Source organism: Aquarana catesbeiana, linkage group LG11 (assembly GCF_042186555.1).
Source record: "Aquarana catesbeiana isolate 2022-GZ linkage group LG11, ASM4218655v1, whole genome shotgun sequence".
In the NCBI taxonomy this organism is placed as follows: domain Eukaryota; kingdom Metazoa; phylum Chordata; class Amphibia; order Anura; family Ranidae; genus Aquarana; species Aquarana catesbeiana.
This window is the reverse complement of record NC_133334.1, coordinates 215,600,214-215,618,385: the sequence shown is the minus strand read 5'-3', so window position 1 is coordinate 215,618,385 and position 18,172 is coordinate 215,600,214.

The following is an 18,172-nucleotide window of genomic DNA, read 5'->3' as shown; positions in this document are numbered from 1 at the left end:
AAAACCCCCCAAATTACCCCATTTTGGAAAGTAGACACCCCAAGCTATTTGCTGAGAGGCATGTCGAGTCCATGGAATATTTTATATTGTGACACAAGTTGCGGGAAAGTGACAATTTTTTTTTTTTTTTTGTGCACAAAGTTGTCCCTAAATGATATATTGCTCAAACATGCCATGGGAATATGTGAAATTACACCCCAAAATACATTCTGTTGCTTCTCCTGAGTATGGGGATACCACATGTGTGAGACTTTTTGGGAGCCTAGCCGCGTACGGGACCCCGAAAACCAAGCACCGCCTTCAGGCTTTCTAAGGGCGTAAATTTTTGATTTCACTCTTCACTGCCTATCACAGTTTCGGAGGCCATGGAATGCCCAGGTGGCACAACCCCCCCAAAATGACCCTATTTTGGAAAGTAGACACCCCAAGCTATTTGCTGAGAGGTATAGTGAGTATTTTGCAGACCCCACTTTTTGTCACAAAGTTTTGAAAATTGAAAAAAGAAAAAAAAATGTTTTTTTCTTGTCTTTCTTCATTTTCAAAAACAAATGAGAGCTGCAAAATACTAGGCTAGGCTCTCAAAAAGTCCCACACATGTGGTATCCCCGTACTCACGAGAAGCAGCTGAATGTATTTTGGGGTGTAATTCCACATATGCACATGGCCTGTGTGAACAATATATCATTTAGTGACAACTTTTTGTAATTTTTTTTTTTGTCATTATTCAATCATTTGGGACAAAAAATATTAATATTCAATGGGCTCAACATGCCTCTCAGCAATTTCCTTGGGGTGTCTACTTTCCAAAATGGGGTCATTTGGGGGGGGTTTGTACTGCCCTGCCATTTTAGCACCTCAAGAAATGACATAGGCAGTCATAAACTAAAAGTTGTGTAAATTCCAGAAAATGTACCCTAGTTTGTAGACGCTATAACTTTTGCACAAACCAATAAATATACGCTTATTGACATTTTTTTTACCAAAGACATGTGGCCAAATACATTTTGGCCTAAATGTATGACTAAAATTGAGTTTATTGGATTTTGTTTATAACAAAAAGTAGAAAATATCATTTTTTTTCAAAATTTTCGGTCTTTTTCCGTTTATAGCGCAAGTGATCAAATACCATCAAAAGAAAGCTCTATTTCTGGGAAGAAAAGGACACAAATTTCGTTTGGGCACAGCATTGCATGACCGCGCAATTAGCAGTTAAAGCGACGCAGTGCCAAATTGTAAAAAGTGCTCTGGTCAGGAAGGGGGTAAATCCTTCCGGAGCTGAAGTGGTTAATGCATGCCAATATTCTGTTGGCTTTGCAGATGCAGAAATCAGGATCTGGAATAGTGACATGTCTACACCATGTGTTAGCTGGCATGGTGTGGGGTATAAAGTATTGACGAGTGTAGTTCATGAAAACTGAGATCTGGACTGATTCACATTTCAGCCATTATGCCAGCTTCAAATACTTATGCTGTGTCTATCTAAATTCTTAGCTTGAGCTGGCCACCTATTACTTCCAATTATCAGGGAAGTTTACAGAGATACAGCAATTCTAAATGTTGACTTCTACAAAATTATGATATAGGGTTTCTCCAGAGCTATCAGTAGGTCATATAACATTTTTAGAGAGGTTAGCAACATACAGAGGTCTTGTGACCAATGGTTGTGCTGAGAGCAGCAGTTCCACTGCAGTATGGTCACCTATAAAGTGGTCAGATCTGAACCATAACAAGAACTACAGCACATTATGACTTCTGTATAGATAATGATCTCTTTATAAAAATTTCCTGGTGCCACTGTCGGAAGTAACTTTACCCTTTGGCAGTCCAAACCAGTCTTATAGAGCTAGAGACTATCTGGTCACATTACTGCTTTCTATTAGAGCTCCCACCCCATCTATCACCCCCTTTATAATTTACACCCCCACACATGTTATAGCCATGTTGTTATTCTACTATTGTCAGCCTTAACAAAGTTAGAGCTATCAATAGGCAGTATCTGGGTAATGGTGACTGACGTATGTGGCCAGGGCTGCCATTAGAGGAGTACAGACGGTGTTGCCATACCAGCCCCATTGGGTCAGCAAGTGTCAGGTAGGCTATATGAGGCCCAAAGATTTTCCCTATTGGCTGTTCAGGTAATAGATGTCAGCAACATGAATAGATGTGAAAATTTAGATGGTAACAATGTCAAAAAAGCAACAGATGTGTAAAGTTCACGCAGACACTTGTTACAACACAGTTTTCAAAACTTCACACAGTGCTGCTATTTCCAAGAGCACCCTTTTTGTGCTTTGTGTAAACTCTTTTTAATAGCACAGCATGCTCAATGGTAAAATGTATAAAAATATAAAATTTAGTTACTGTAACAGATGAGTTCACTCAGTAAACGGGGGACAAAGCTGTCACCTCTGGGGTTCCTTGCTGTTGCAGATATACTACTAATATACTACTCACCAGTGTTCTATGTTAGGTGCAAAACCTTTCATACACGCTCCCTGCTACATGAACAATTTTTATAGAGTTTGCCAATCTCCTACCACAACCACTACACCACCACTAATTGGGGCCCATCTGTTCTCTCAGACTGCTGTCAGCCTTAACGACAACTGTCTGTCTGCATTCAAGTTCCTCTTCCGGTATTCTCATATTACCCTCTGACAAAAACTTATTGCAGTTGGAATCAAAATACAAATTGTGCAGACCCAGGAGTAACACATTTATAAAATACAAAACAGGGGTAATATCTGTGCTACTATGCAATAATGTTGCTTCTAAAAAAGCAGCCAGAACAATTTGTTTGATAGCAAATATAGAAAATGAAATGTCCACATGCGGCACTGAACTAAAACAGTCAGTCTTTCGGAGGAAGGAAAGATGAAATCCCTTCACCAGGTTCAGTGTGTAATATAAAACACTACACACAACCGTGTCAATCCAATCACCTTACCAGAAGTATGTGAATAGCAAGCATAATAATAAACCTCAGCAATGGCTCCATAATCTTTGCCTGTTTATCTCCATAGGGGCCCAGGACCTCAAGTGACACTTGAGGCACTTGAGGTCCTTGGCCTCTAAGGACATAAACAGGCATTCCAACTGTCCCTCTCAAGCGTTTAATTCATTTTGTGCTAAAGAGAATGCAGCAGGAGATGCTGGTACATGCAAAGATTATGCTCTTGGAGACCCATCTGACCAGAGACAAAGGTTATGGAGCCATTGTTAAAGTCTATTATTATACCTGCTATTGACATACTTCTGGTAAAGAGATTGGATTGACACGGTGGTGTGGAGTGCTTTATATTACACACTGAAGCTGGTGAAGGGATTTCATCTTTCCTTCCTTTGAAAGAATGTTTTCCAAAGTTTTAGTTCAGTGCCGCATGGGGACATTACCTTTATAAAATGTTAATATACTCACATCAGGAAAACGATTAAAACAATGGCACCTGAGAGAACTGCATAGTGGTCCAAAATATGTAAAGCCTCGTGGAGTCATGGCCCAGGGTCATGCAAAAAAAGTATTATTGAACTAAGATTTAAAAATACAAACTAAGGTTCTAGCTACCAGGTTAGCCAGAATCCTTTCATTTTTTGTTGATATAGATCAAATGGGCTTTATGCCCAGTAAATCCTCGGAAATAAATTTGCGCAGAGTTTTAACTCATCTACAGCTTCCCTCTGCCACTCAGACAAGAAGGGTCCTTGTAGCCTTGGACATAGAAAAGGCATTTGCATTATACTATGTGTTTCATTGGGGAAAAAAAAAAAAAATGTTGTACGTTTAAGCACTTCCTCTAGGATGAATTTTAAACAGGAGAAACCACAGCCAGCTTTTATTAAAAATCAAATTATTATGTATCTATTTCACTGTAAAAAGCCACCAAAATATTGTAGTGACACTATGCACAGTATTTAGGTATGTTCACTAGGCTGCATTCTAAAAAAAGGAGAGACACCAGCCAGTGTTTAATGCAAATCAAAATGAGAGTGTTTTTGTTTCACAGAGTAAAAACCAGAGAAGTAGTGTGCTTATTCTATACACAGTATTCAGACAAGTTTTGTATTAATCAGAAAAAAAAGCAAACATATACAGAATAACCCAAATCAAGTTCCAGAGCATGAACATTACAATCACATATATAAGAAACAAACTGGCTCCAAGTATACATACCACGTCTCTCACACAGAAAAAGCAGCATGTCCTCCACATCATATTCTAGCACTAACTGACATAGTACATAGTTAATCTTGATGCTAACTTTGATACCATACATTAACACCTTAAAGTAAAATTTGGTTCAGAATCAGTTCTGCAGGTGCAAGTCCCGGGATATCTAGCCACTGGGACCAAAGTTTCGCAAATTTGCCTGTGCAACCTCTGTGCTAGAAAATGTATTTCTCTAATCGGAACGGGTCACCCATTTGTATAATCCACTCCTTCAGCGAGGGTGGTTCTGCATCCTTCCAATGCCTAAGTGTCACGTACCTTACAGCGGAGCCCGAAATGATAAGGGTGGCCTCTTGCACGGTTCCGGTCCAAGCACCCCTGGTGGTGGGTACAGGGAGTGCGAGGGCAACGAAAGGGTGCAGGTGCCTGCAGGCAGGAGGCTGGAACTTGGAGATATAGGAACCTCTGCTGAGGAGATGTGGAAACTGATCACCAAACTTGTTCAGCGGGAGCCAGATCAGGATCAACTGCAGAATCAGGAACAGGCAGGAGTCGGCAACAGGCTGGCAGCGGGATACCAAGTCAGAAGGCAAAACCGTAGTCAGGAACAGGCAGGGGTTGGCAACAGATGGGCAGCAGGGTACAGAATCAGGAGGCAGAGCCGTAATCATAAGTTCAAGCCAAGGTCAGTATTGCAAGTAGAGGCAGGTTCAGCAGGCAGGGGAGATCCAAGAGAATGGTCAGAAGATAGCCAGGTTTTCAGGAACAAGGTCAATCAGGCAGAGTAACAACAGGAACACAGGAACAAGCTGAAGACAATCCAGCATTGATGCTAGGCAGACTTTCTGTTTATATAGGGTGCTTTGTGCCAGGATTGGCGCCAGCGTATGTGCGTACGCGCATGCGCACTAGCAACTTAGCAATTGGCACATGCGCGTTAGCACATTAGCACTTTGGCACATTGGCGCATGCGCGTTAGCATATTAGCGCTTTGGCAGTCGCGGACGCACGTTAGCATTCGCATAGAGGTGCCATTGTGCATGCCCACCCTGGATCTCATTTGCCTCTGGCTATGGTTCCGTGCATGCACCTTGGCATTAGCAGAACGAGGATTGGCAGCTGCTGCATGGAGACGGGTGCTTGCTGTGTGAGTTCTCTGCCACTAATGCCCCGTACACACGGTCGGACTTTGTTCGGACATTCCGACAACAAAATCCATGGATTTTTTCCGACGGATGTTGGCTCAAACTTGTCTTGCATACACACGGTCACACAAAGTTGTCGGAAAATCTGATCATTCTGAACGCGGTGACGTAAAACACGTATGTCAGGACTATAAACGGGGCAGTAGCCAATAGCTTTCATCTCTTTATTTATTCTGAGTATGCGTGGCACTTTGTGCGTCGGATTTGTGTACACACGATCAGAAATTCCGACAACGGATTTTGTTGTCGGAAAATTTTATATCCTGCTCTCAAACTTTGTGTGTTGGAAAATCCGATGGAAAATGTGTGATGGAGCCCACACACGGTCGGAATTTCCGACAACAAGGTCCTATCACACATTTTCCGTCGGAAAATCCAACCGTTTGTACGGGCCATAAGTATTAACTTCCGGGCCTAGAATAAAGCTTTACCAATAGCTTGTTTGGGAATGTCTTCAATAGGGAGGTCATCCAGGATCCCCAATAGGCAGGGTTTAGGGTCAGTCGGAATGGTTACCTGGAACACTCTGTTTATAGTATTGAGCACTCCAGACCAGTATAGGTATAGTTTTGGGCATATCCAGAGAAGGTGTATTACATCCCCATGATCTCTAGTGCATCTAGCACACAACAGATCCTCCCTTAGTCCCATTTTAAATAGCCTTACTGGTGTTAAATGAAATGCTGCGCTATCTGGATGTTAGCCTTGATGCAATGACACAACAAAAAAAATGTGTTGACGTGCAAACAAAGTCTTTTTACTACAGAGTGTGTGATCACAGCATCACAAACCTTATAATCCACATATGTGTCAAAATGTATAAAGTGCCTCCGTGCTGGTAAAATAAATATATAAAGTGTTTCGTGCAAACTCCAAAAAATTCATACAAAATAAAATCAAAAACTTCATGTATCAAATAAAGCGATCCAAATACATGCAAAAATAAAATAAAAAATATATAATATATTTAAAGTGATCCAGTGATCAAAAGTGCTAAGTGCACACACAATAAATGTCAAAATCTCATATAAATAGTAACATCATTAAATATTGAAGTCCATTCCAAAAATATTCACAGCTTGTACTGGTGATAAAACTTGTGTTCGTGTTCACTCAAGTGCTCCTCCTTTATGTGTGTATGCTCACCTTAGAGCGTGTGACCTCACAATTAAGTTCAGTCAGAACACGCTTGTGAACCACCTCTGGGTTCAGTGTCAGTAATGGAGTCCAGGGCTGCTCAATTCTGCTGCTTCCACATTCGTGCAAAGCATAAAGGGACTTGATAGTGTGATACCGTTTTATAAAATAATTTTATTGATAAACCATAATTTGATTAATAAACTCAGCAAATCCACCCACATCACTTTCCCTCTGTCAGTGGCCCTGGACAGAAATCCCTTAAAAAAAAAAAGTCAACAACATATACTAGCACCTGGAGATTAATCCTCTAAAAAGGGAGATGTCCACCATATAGTTAAAAATTGGGGAAGGGTAAAACTCCCATACATCCACACCTGCTTGTGCCCTAACAGTGTGTTGCATTTGCAAATAGTGGAACCACATGGACTGCGTAAGGCCAAATTTGGTCTGTAAATCTGAAAAGCAGAGTTAGTTCTTGTCGGTAACTATGTTTCCAGTAGTCTTCCAGGGTAGCCCTTGAGAGATGGAGCTCCTCCTCACACACAGGAAACACATTGCCAATAATTTCTTAAAAAGGTAGGTCCCTGGTCAGTCATCCAAGAGAACCAAAGGCTGGAATCTGAAAGACGTATAACACAACCCCACAGGGTTAAACATTAGAGTGGGATCGTGCTGCCCTGGAAGACTACTGGAAACAGAGTTACCGGTAAGAACTAACTGCTATCCCCCCAGTCGTCTTCCAGGTCAGCCCTTGAGAGGATAACCAAGTACTCACCAGACTAGGGTGGGACAACGGCTTGGAGGACTTTCCTACCAAAAGTCTGGTCCTGGCTGGATATCAGATCCAGTCTGTAATGCTGAACAAAGGTTGCTGCCCTGCAAATTTGCTCTGGATTGGCTCTTGCCTTCTCTGCCCATTAGGCTGCTGAAGCCCTTGTTGAATAAGCCCTTAGATCTTTTGGCGGTGTTATCTCCATAACTCCGTAGCATTCCAATATAGCTGACTTGATCCATCTGACTAGCGTTTTCTTGGATGCTTGTTTACCTTTTTGTTTGCCAGCGTACAGGATGAATAGAGCGTCTGATGCTCTGAACTCATTGGTGACTTTAAGGTACCGAAGAAGACATCTAACATCTAGAAGGCTTTGTTTTTGCTCTTTGCTTATAGCCAGTGAACTACAAAATGAAGGTAGTATTATATCCTGCGATTTATGAAAAGTTGACGCCACTTTTGGTGTAAATCCCAGATCTGTTTGAAGGACGATTCTGTCATTGTGAATTTTGAGAAAAGGCTCTCTGACAGACAGAGCCTGGATTTCCCCTATCCTTCGTGCTGTAGTGATAGCCACGAGGAAAACAGTTTTGAGTGTCAGCAGGCGTAAAGATGTTTCTTGTAGCGGCTCAAAGGAACTTTTGATGATCCCCATCTCCCCTGAGCAAGTTGCCCTGCTAGGTGGGCTCTCCATTCCCAACTGCTCGTGTCTGTGGTCAACTTCTGTGAGGTTGAGAAAGACCATGCAAGACCCTGGTTTAAATTTGTGTGGATCCTCCACCACCAGAGCGACCTCTTCACGGAGGTTGGAAGTAAGAGTGTCCTGTCCAGATCCTCTTGTTGATTTCTTAGGAAAAAGACTTGTAGGGGCCTTAGATGATACTTGGCCCATTGTACTGCTGGTATTGTTGAGGTCATCAGACCCAGAACTGACATCAGAACTGATGGATATTGGGAGGTTGTACTGTACAGAACTTACTCTCTTGATGAGCCCTTGAATCTTCACCTCTGGTAGGGACGTCTTCTGCTTTATGGAGTTGAGCAGATATCCCAGAAACCGGATGTTCTGAGAGGTTGGATTTTTCGATGCTTACAATCCAGCCCAATGACTTCAGCCATAGTTGAGCTTCTGCCAGGTCTTTTACCAACTGTACTTCTGATGGTGCTGCAAATAATAGGTCATCTAGGTAAGGTACTACAGTCATCTTCTTCAACCTCAGAGGGGCCAGAGCTTCTGCTAGGACTTTGGTAAAAATCTTGGTGACCAGGATAGCCCGAAAGGAAGGGTCCTGCTCTGGAAATGATACTATCTCCACTTCTATCTCCACCACCAACCTCAGGTATCTCTGGGACTCTTCTCGAATGGGAATGTGGAGATAGGCATCCCTGAGATCCATGGTCGCCATGAAAGTTCCTGGTTGAAAGATATTCTTGACTGAGAATAGTGGAATTTTTTGTATTGTATCGCTTGGTTCAGGGTTTTAGATTTAATATCAATTGAAACTTCCTGGATGTTTTTTTGATCATAAAAACATGAGAGTAAAAACCCTTTAGTTTTTCTTCCTCTGGGAATGGAGTAAGGCCTTTTTGGTCTACCATCTCCCCCAGCAACAACGGGAGAGCTCTTGCTTTTTTGGGATCCCTGAGAAGTTTCGTTAATAGAAATCTCTCTGGAGAATTACAATTGAATTCCAGGGAGTAACCCCTTGTGATGATGTCTAGAACAAATTGGTTGGCTGTCGTCTTCTGCCATTGAGGTAGATAAGTTGCCAGCCTTCCCCCTACTGGCCTTCTGTCATCATTGTTTTGGAGCTTGACTAGAAGAGCCAAAGAGGAAGTTACTCTTTGGCTTCCCCTTGTGACCCGCTCAGTGATTTTTTGGGTAATCTTTCTTTTCTTGTGGATGCTCTCTTCGCCCACGAAAAAAACTCTTTTGTGGAGGTTTGCACTTCTCTATCGGAAAGGCTTTATTCCTGTTCGCCATTCTTTCTAAGGCTTCGTCCAAGCCTGTTCCAAACAGAAGATCTCCAGAAAATGGGAGGTTACATAGTTTCAACCTCAATGCAGGATCTCCTGACCAAGTCTTCATCCAGATAGCCCGTCTGGCTGCCACGGCTAGACTCCTGGTCTCGCTGCCAGTTTGACGGATTCTGCGGATGCATCTGCTATGTAACCGACCATTTTGGAGAGAACCGGTAGGGTTTTCAAAATGTCTTCCCTAGGGGTACCATTTTTGATATGGTCTTGCAGTTGGGAGAGCCAAAATTCAAGGTTTCTTGCCAGTGCTGGCTTTAGGCTGGCCACACTTGTTTCCCAATCTCTCTTTAGGATAATGTCACCCCTCTTGTCCATACAATCTTTTAGATGCCCCATGTCTTCAAAGGCCAATGAAGACTTCTTGGATACTTTAGATAGTGGTACATCCAATTTAGGGTTCTTATTCCACACCTCCTGTGGATCGTCACTGAAAGGGAACCGCTTCTTATGACTAGCTGCAAAGAAGGCTTTCTTTTCTGGGTCTGCCCACTCATTCTTCACGATGTCCGACATCACCTGGTGGACCGGGAATACTTTTTCTTCCTTAGACCTTGGTACATCAAGTCATGTTTTGATGGAAGTTCTTTTTCTTCCTCTATTTGTAAAAGTCTCATATATAGCCTCACGTAAGTCCTCTACATCTACATAGGGACAATTTATACTTGGGCCCTCTTTTTCCTTCTCCCCTGTCTACCTGCTCTGAATCTGAGTGGTGGCTAACAGTGCTGCTACCCGCTCATTCCCTCACTTGCTCCTGTGACCCTGAGGCGACTGATCTTGACGAGGCCTTGGGAGAGGAACTTAAAGAGGGAGATGTTGGAGGTTTTACCTTTGCAATTAATTTTTTAAGATCCTTAAAGGTAGTAGCCATGTCATCCCTCATGGATCCAATATAAATGGAAAAAGACCGAAAATATTGAAAAAAAGAACGGAAAATTTATATCAAATACTTACAGTAATTTTCCTTTCCTGATAGGCTCCATGGCAGCATATGTGTGGGTTAGCCCCGCCTCCATATCTACCCAATAGGACCCCTCTCCCATAAATCTTTGCTCTAGGCTGCTAACCATGTTCCGTAACTAGCCTATTCCAGACATTTGGAAGGGACTCCTGCTGCCATGGAGCCTATCAGGAAAGGAAAATTACGGTAAGTATTTGATATAATTTTCCTTTTCCTGACAGGCTCCATGGCAGCATATGTGTGGGAAATAACTCGCCAAACAAAATGGCAAAATGTTTGAGCAAAGAAACCAAAACATTTTCAGCCAACAATACATGTGAACCAAAATTAATGGTTGACAGAGCAGCTGGTTCAACACAGTAGTGAGAGACAAATGTGTTAATAGAAGACCAAGAGGCCGCTCTACAAATGATTTCAGGCACGACATACCGAGAAGCTGCCCAAGAGGTCGAGATACTCCGGGTCGAATGAGCCGTCACTGCCTCTGGAGGAGCCAAGCCCTTTGCCTTGTATGCCCTCTGAATGGTCTGCACAATCTAGGAAGAAATTGATCTGACGGAAGCTCGCATTCCCTTGTTTTTACCATGGAGAAGGACGAAGAGAAACTCAGTTTGTCTGAGAGGAGCCGTAACCTCCAGGTATTGTTTTAGAGTGTGGCCTACATCAGGAGGATGAACATCTTGATTATCTGTTGTTTTAAAAGTAGGAAGCACAATCTCTTGGTTTTCATGGAAGACTGAGGTCACTTAGGGTTTGACCCTAACATGGGATTCAACACTGCTCTGTTGAAAAAAGTCAGAAAAGGCTCCTCTGAACCTAAATTTCTAATTTCTGAAACTCTTTTGGCCAAAGTCACAGCTACCAGGAAAGTAGTCTTGAGCGTGAGGTCTCTTGTGGAAAGAGGTTTGTCAGGATCTGATCCGGGATTGGAGAGAAAATCCAAGACAGGAGGGAGGTCTCATTTGGGGAACCTAGGTCTTCTTTGAGGTCTGCCTGATGGCTCCTTTAAAGAACTGACAGACCAAAGCTTGATTTGCCCATGAAACTCCTGTGAAGGCCGAGATGGCTGACACTTGAACTATTAGTGAGCTGACTGCTAAAGACAGGTCAAGTCCTGAAAGGTAGGGGAACTGGGTCTTGATAACTGAGGAGTGATAACAGAGGGAAGCCTGTTGGGCCAGAAAGGAATCACGGCAATGATCTCCACCTTCTCTGTTCTGAGCCTCCGGAGAAATTGAAGAATCACCGGTATCGGGGGGAAGGCATAGGCCTTCTGAAACTTCCACTGATCTGAGGGAGCATCTGTCCCATATGCCTGAGGGTCTCTGAACCTCTAATAATATTTGGGCATTTTGTGATTGCATGGGGAAGCAAATAGATCGACCTCTGGAGACACTCCCAGGGTAAGAAGTAGGGATGAGCTTCGAGTTCAAGTCAAACTCATGTTCGATTCGAACATCGGCTGTTCGCCAGTTCGCAGAACAGCGAACAATTTGGGGTGTTTGCGGCAAATTCGAAAGCCGAACACCCTTTAAAAGTCTATGGAGAAATCAAAAGTGCTAATTTTAAAAGCTTATATGCATGGTATTGTCATAAAAAGTGTTTGAAGACCTGGGACCTGTCCCAGGGGACATGTATCAATGCAAAAAAAGTTTTAAAAACGGCCGTTTTTTTCGAGAGCAGTGATTTTAATAATGCTTAAAGTCAAACAATAAAAGTGTAATATTCCTTTAAATTTCGTACCTGGGGGGTGTCTATAGTATGCCTGTAAAGGGGCGCATGTTTCCTGTGTTTAGAACAGTTTGACAGCAAAATGACATTTCAAAGGAAAAAAGTCATTTAAACTACTCGCGGCTATTAATGAATTGCCGGACAATACACATAAAAGTTCAATGATAAAAACTGCATGGGATTTCCTCACAGGGGAACCCCGAACCAAAATTAAAAAAAAAACTGGCGTGGGGGTCCCCCTAAATTCCATACCAGGCCCTTCAGGTCTTGTATGGATATTAAGGGGAACCCCGCGCCAAAATTAAAAAAAAAAATGAGGTAGGGGTCCCCCTCAAATTTCATACCAGACCCTTATCCGAGCACGCAACCTGGCAGGCCGCAGGAAAAGAGGGGGGACGAGAGAGCACCCCCCCTCCTAAACCTTCTCAGGCCACATGCCCTCAACATTGGGAGGGTGCTTTGGGGTAGCCCCCCAAAGCACCTTGTCCCCATGTTGATGAGGACAAGGGCCTCATCCCCACAACCCTTGGCCGGTGGTTGTGGGGGTCTGCGGGCGGGGGGGCTTATTAGAATCTGGAAGCCCCCTTTAACAAGGGGACCCACAGATCCCGGCCCCCCCTGTGTGAAATGGTAAGGGGGTACAAAAGTACCCCTACCATTTCACAAAAAACTGTCAAAAATGTTAAAAATGACAAGACAGTTTTTGACAATTCCTTTATTTAAAGTCTTCTTTTTTCCATCTTCAAGAAGAAGGGCCTGGTATGGAATGTAGGGGGTCCCCCACACCAGTTTTTTTTTAATTTTGGTTCGGGGTTCCCCTGTGGGGAAATCCCATGCAGTTTTTGTCAATGAACTTTTATGTGTATTGTCGGACCGGCAATTCATTATTAGCCGCGAGTACTTTTAAATGACTTTTTTTCCTTTGAAATGTCATTTTTCTGTCAGACTGTTCTAAACACGGGAAACATGCGCCCCTTTACAGGCATACTATAGACACCCCCAGGTACGAAATTTGAAGGAATATTACACTTTTATTGTTTGACTTTAAGCATTATTAAAATCACTGCTCCCGAAAAAACGGCCGTTTTTAAAACTTTTTTTTGCATTGATACATGTTCCCTGGGGCAGGACCCGGGTCCCCAAACCCTTTTTAGGACAATACCATGCAAATTAGCCTTTAAAATGAGCACTTTTGATTTCGAACATTCGAGTCCCATAGACTTCAATGGGGTTCTAACGTTCGTGCGAAGTTTTGGTCTGTTCGCAAGTTCTGGTGCAAACCGAACGGGGGGTGTTCGGCTCATTCCTAGTCAGAAGCCACTCGAACACCCCTCTGTGGAGAGACCACTCGTTGTCCATTTGAACACGAGAAAGGAAGTCCGCCTGTCAGAGGCGGCTCTAGCCTTTGTGAGGCCCTAGGCAAATCTAAGACATGAGGCCCCATTCACATCCATAATGGGAAAAATAATTAAAGCGATAAAAATTAACTGTATAAATTGCATATATTAAGAGTTTTAAATTCTATGAACTATGAATTCACCGTTTATAGAATTTTCTCTTAACAATTCTTCTTTAATCAAATATATATATTACATATATATTATATATTACACGCATATTTATCCATGGGGCTTGTAGTTTTAAAACAGCTGGAGGGCCGTCTGTTTGAGACCCCTGATTTACATGAAGGTCACATGATACAAGAGATGATCAGAGACTGCATACATGATACAGGAGATGATTAGAGATTACAGACATGGTACAAGAGCTGGTCAGAGACTGCAGACATGATGCAGGAGATGATCAGAGACTACAGACATAGTACAGGAGATGGTCAGAGACTGCAGACATGATACAGGAGATGATCAGAGACTGCAGACATGATACAGGAGATGATCAGAGACTGCAGACATGATACAGGAGATGGTCAGAGACTGCAGACATGATACAAGAGATGGTCAGAGACTGCAGACATGATACACGAGATGGTCAGAGACTGCAGACATGATACACGAGATGGTCAGAGACTGTGCTGACATACTACAGGAGATGATCAGAGACTGCAGACATACTACAGGAGATGATCAGAGACTGCAGACGTGATACAGGAGATGGTCAGAGACTGTGCAGACATGATACAAAGATCAGTGGTGGCTGGTGCTCACAATTCTTGGGGAGGGGGTGCAAACAAACTGAAAAATTCTAAAACATCAATTGCAGCCACTGTGACCATCAAATGCAGCCACTGTGACCATCAAATGCAGCCACTGTGACCATCAAATGCAACCACTGTGCCCATGAAGTGCACCCACTGTGCCCATCAAGTGCACCCACTATTCCATCAAGTGCACCCACTGTTCCATCAAGTGCACCCACTGTGCCCATCAAAAGCAGCCACTGTGCCCATCAAAAGCAGCCACTGTGCCCATCAAGTGCAGCCACTGTGCCCATCAAGTGCAGCCACTGTGCCCATCAAATGGATGCCACCCCCTTTGTGGCAGACAGCATCTGTTTGATTGGGGGGAGGATATGTGCTAGGGGGGATTTGGGAGGGGAGAAGATATGTTCTGGGGGGGATAGAGCTGGAATGGGATCGGGGAATGGATGGAGCCAGAATGGGATCCGGGGATGGATAGAGCTGGGATGGGATCGGGGTGGTAGATGGAGCCAGGAAATAATTGGGGGGATGGAGGGAGCCAGGATGGGATCGAGGGGATGGAGGGAGCCGGGATGGGATGGGGGGATGGAGGGAGCCGGGATGGGATTGGGGGATGGATGGAGCCAGGATGGGATCGGGGGATGGTTTGGGGGGGATGGATGGAGCCAGGATGGGTTGGGGGGAATGGATGGGATTGGGGGAATGGATGGAGCCGGGATGAGATCGGGGGAATGGATGGAGCTAGGATTGGATTGGGGGGTGGATGGAGCTGGGATGGGATCAGGGAGGAATGGATGGAGCCGGGATGGGATTGGGGGAATAGATGGAGCCGGGATGGGATCGGGAGGATGGATGGAGCCAGGATTGGATTGGGGTGAGGTGGATGGAGCTAGGATGGTATGGGGGGTGGATGGAGTTGGGATGGTATGGGGGGATGGGATGGGAATCATATTGGATCAGGGGGGATGGATGGAGCCGGGATGGGATTGGGGTGAATGGAGCTGGGATGGTATGGGGGATGGATGGAGCTGGGATTGGATCGGGGGGATGGATGGAGCCGGGATTGGATCGGGGGATGGATGGAGCCAGGATGGGATTGGGGTGGAATGGATGGAGCCGGGATGGGATGGGGGTGGGGTGGATGGAGCTGGGATGGTATGGGGGATGGATGGAGCTGGGGTTGGATCAGGGGATAGATGGAGCCAGGATTGGGGTGGGGTGGATGGAGCCAGGATGGTATGGGGGATGGATGGATATCCTCTCCCCCAAATCACCCCAAGTGAACTCTTTGCTTGTTCCCCCTCCCTCGCCCTCCTCTTCATGCCCTCCTCCCCTCCAAGGCTCACTTTTAGATGACACAGACCTCAGACCAGCGCGCCTCTCGGTACAGTGGTGTGACTCCTTCCCTCCTCCTCCTCTGTGCACAGGAAAACATCACAGCACAGGAGGAGGAGGAGGGCGGGTTCAGTTCGCTTCGCTCCGCAGTGCACTGTGTGTGTCAGGCAGCTGGGGAGAGATGCCGGCTGCAATGCACAGTGGAGTGGAGCTTGCGGCGTGCGGGAGCGGAGATACCCCGCACAAGCCGCGGGCATTGCGGGAATCTGATTTGCCGGGACTCCGGATCGAGAATGCAGGGCGGTCCCGGCGAATCATCGAGGTTGCGGTATGGGCAAATTAGGCGGCAGCGAGGCCCCTTTGGGGGTGAGGCCTAAGGCGACCGCCTAATTTGCCTAATTAGAGAGTCGCCTCTGCCGCCTGTACATTCTTAATCCCTGTAATGTAAACCGCAGAGATGTTGGACAAGTTCTTCTGAGCCCAGCTAATTATTGGCTCTACTTCCTGTATCGGGGACCAGCTGCAAGTTCCACCTTGCTTCTTTATGTAAGCCACCGCGGCTGTATTGTCCAACCTTAACATTACTGATGAATTCATTATTAAATGGTGAAATGACAGGAGTGCTTGAAAGGCGGCCCTCAGCTCCATTATGTTGGAGACAATCCCTCAAGAAGGGGAATTCCATCTGCCCTGAGCCACTTCTTAAAGGCAGTGAGTGCCCCATCCCCGATTGCTGGCATCCGATGTTATTGTGACCCATGAGATGGGAATGATTGAATGGTGATTGTGCAGATTTTTCCCTTGAAGCCACCAAAGGAGAGATGTTCTCATGGTTGGAGTAAGGTGTATGCGCTGGATTTGGCTGGAAGAGTCCCATTGTTGAAGGAACCCTTTTTGGAAGGGCCGTGTATGCCATTGGGCCCACTTCACCATAGGAATGGTGGCTGTCATTGTGCCAATTACTTTTAAGCATTGGAGAGCGGAGAGGTGAGATGACGTGAATCACTCCAATCTTCTCCTCTGGAAGGGAGATGGTGCCTTCCATTGTGTTGAAGTGAGCCCCTAGAAACACAAGGGATTGTGTTGGTTCCAGATGGCTCTTCTCTAGATTCAGGAGCCACCCAAATTCTTGCAGGGTGGAAATGACTAAGCTCTTGTGCTTTAAAAGTTGGTCTTTGTTTTGAGCTAGGAGAAGTAGGTCGTCTAGATAGTGGTGGAGACAAACAATTTTAACACGAAGAAGAGCCACAACGGATAACAGGACCTTGGAAAAGACCCGAGGTGACGTTGTTAGACTGAAGGGTAGACACGTGAATTGCAGATGCTGATCGCCTACCGCAAAGCGGAGGAATTGTTGGAAGTCCGTTGCCACCAGCACGTGAAAGTAGGCATCTTTTAGATCGATTGAAATCAACCAGTCTCCCAGATGTACTGAATTGTAAGGATTCCATTTTGAACTTTTCCTTCCGGATAAAGGAATTGAGATGGGTCAAGTCTATGACTGGTCTCCATGTACAGTTTTTCTTTTGTATCATGAACAGAGGAGAATACATGCCTTTGCCTCGATCGTCTTCTGGAACAGGGATGGCTGCGCCTTGATCCAATAAACAATTCACGTAGGTTAACAGGACCTTTTTTTTCTCTTCTAAACCTGGAAGAGTTGTAGGAACAAATCTGAGTCTTGGGGCGTTGTTGAAGACCCACTTGTGACCGGAGGAGACCATCTTGACGGTCCAGTAATCCCGGATTGAGGCCGCCCAGACATGCCTGAAGTGACGAAGATGAGCCCCCACCTGGCATGCCTGAGCGGGCCCCATCTCAAAAGGACTTAGTGGAGTCTTGGTTGCCAGAGGAACTACCTTTTGTGGGTTTTTGAAAGAGGACTGCCTGGATTTCCAGGACCTTGAAAACTCCCTACGAGGCCTGTAGCTGCACGCTTCCCTAACGCAATCAGAATTTTGTCTTCTAGGAAAACAGCGTTTCTGATTTTGTAGGCGTCGGTCTTGAGGGAGGAAACCAGACTTACCACCTGTGGCCCGGGTTATAGCACTATCAAGTTTGTTGTCAAATAGTGAAGTTCCTTCAAAAGGAATTTGGCACCAAGCTTGTTTGGAAGCCCGGATCCGCCAACCATGGACCTCTTAGGAACTCATCCACATTGTCAGACCAAGATTCTATAGCTTTGGATACTGCAGCTATTGCAAGTACTGGCTTGCATGCAATTCCTGATGTCAGGTAAATCCTTTTTAGATCTGAATCAACCCGTCTTTCCAAGAGATCTTTAAAAGATACAATTTCTTCTAAGGGAAGAGTTACATATCTTACTAGTCTCATAAGTGCTGCATCCACCAAAGGAGCTGACTCAAGGTGTTTTACTTCCCCTTTTTGAAAAGATACAGTTTCAAGACTTTTGATTGCATGGAACTCTTTTTGTCCATCTTGCTCCATTCATTAGATATGATGTCGTCCAGCTCAGATAGAGAATGAAAATATTGTCGCTCCTTACTGAGCTGTTTGTAAAATGTTCTGTTTTGGGGGGAAGTAACAGGGTCTTCCCACTTCAGAGCCTCTCTTACTGCTTTCACCAAGGAAAGGACTAAAGCGTATTTCACTGTCTGAAATAGGAGCAGAATGGCGACTTGGCTGTGAAGACTCCCATGTCTTG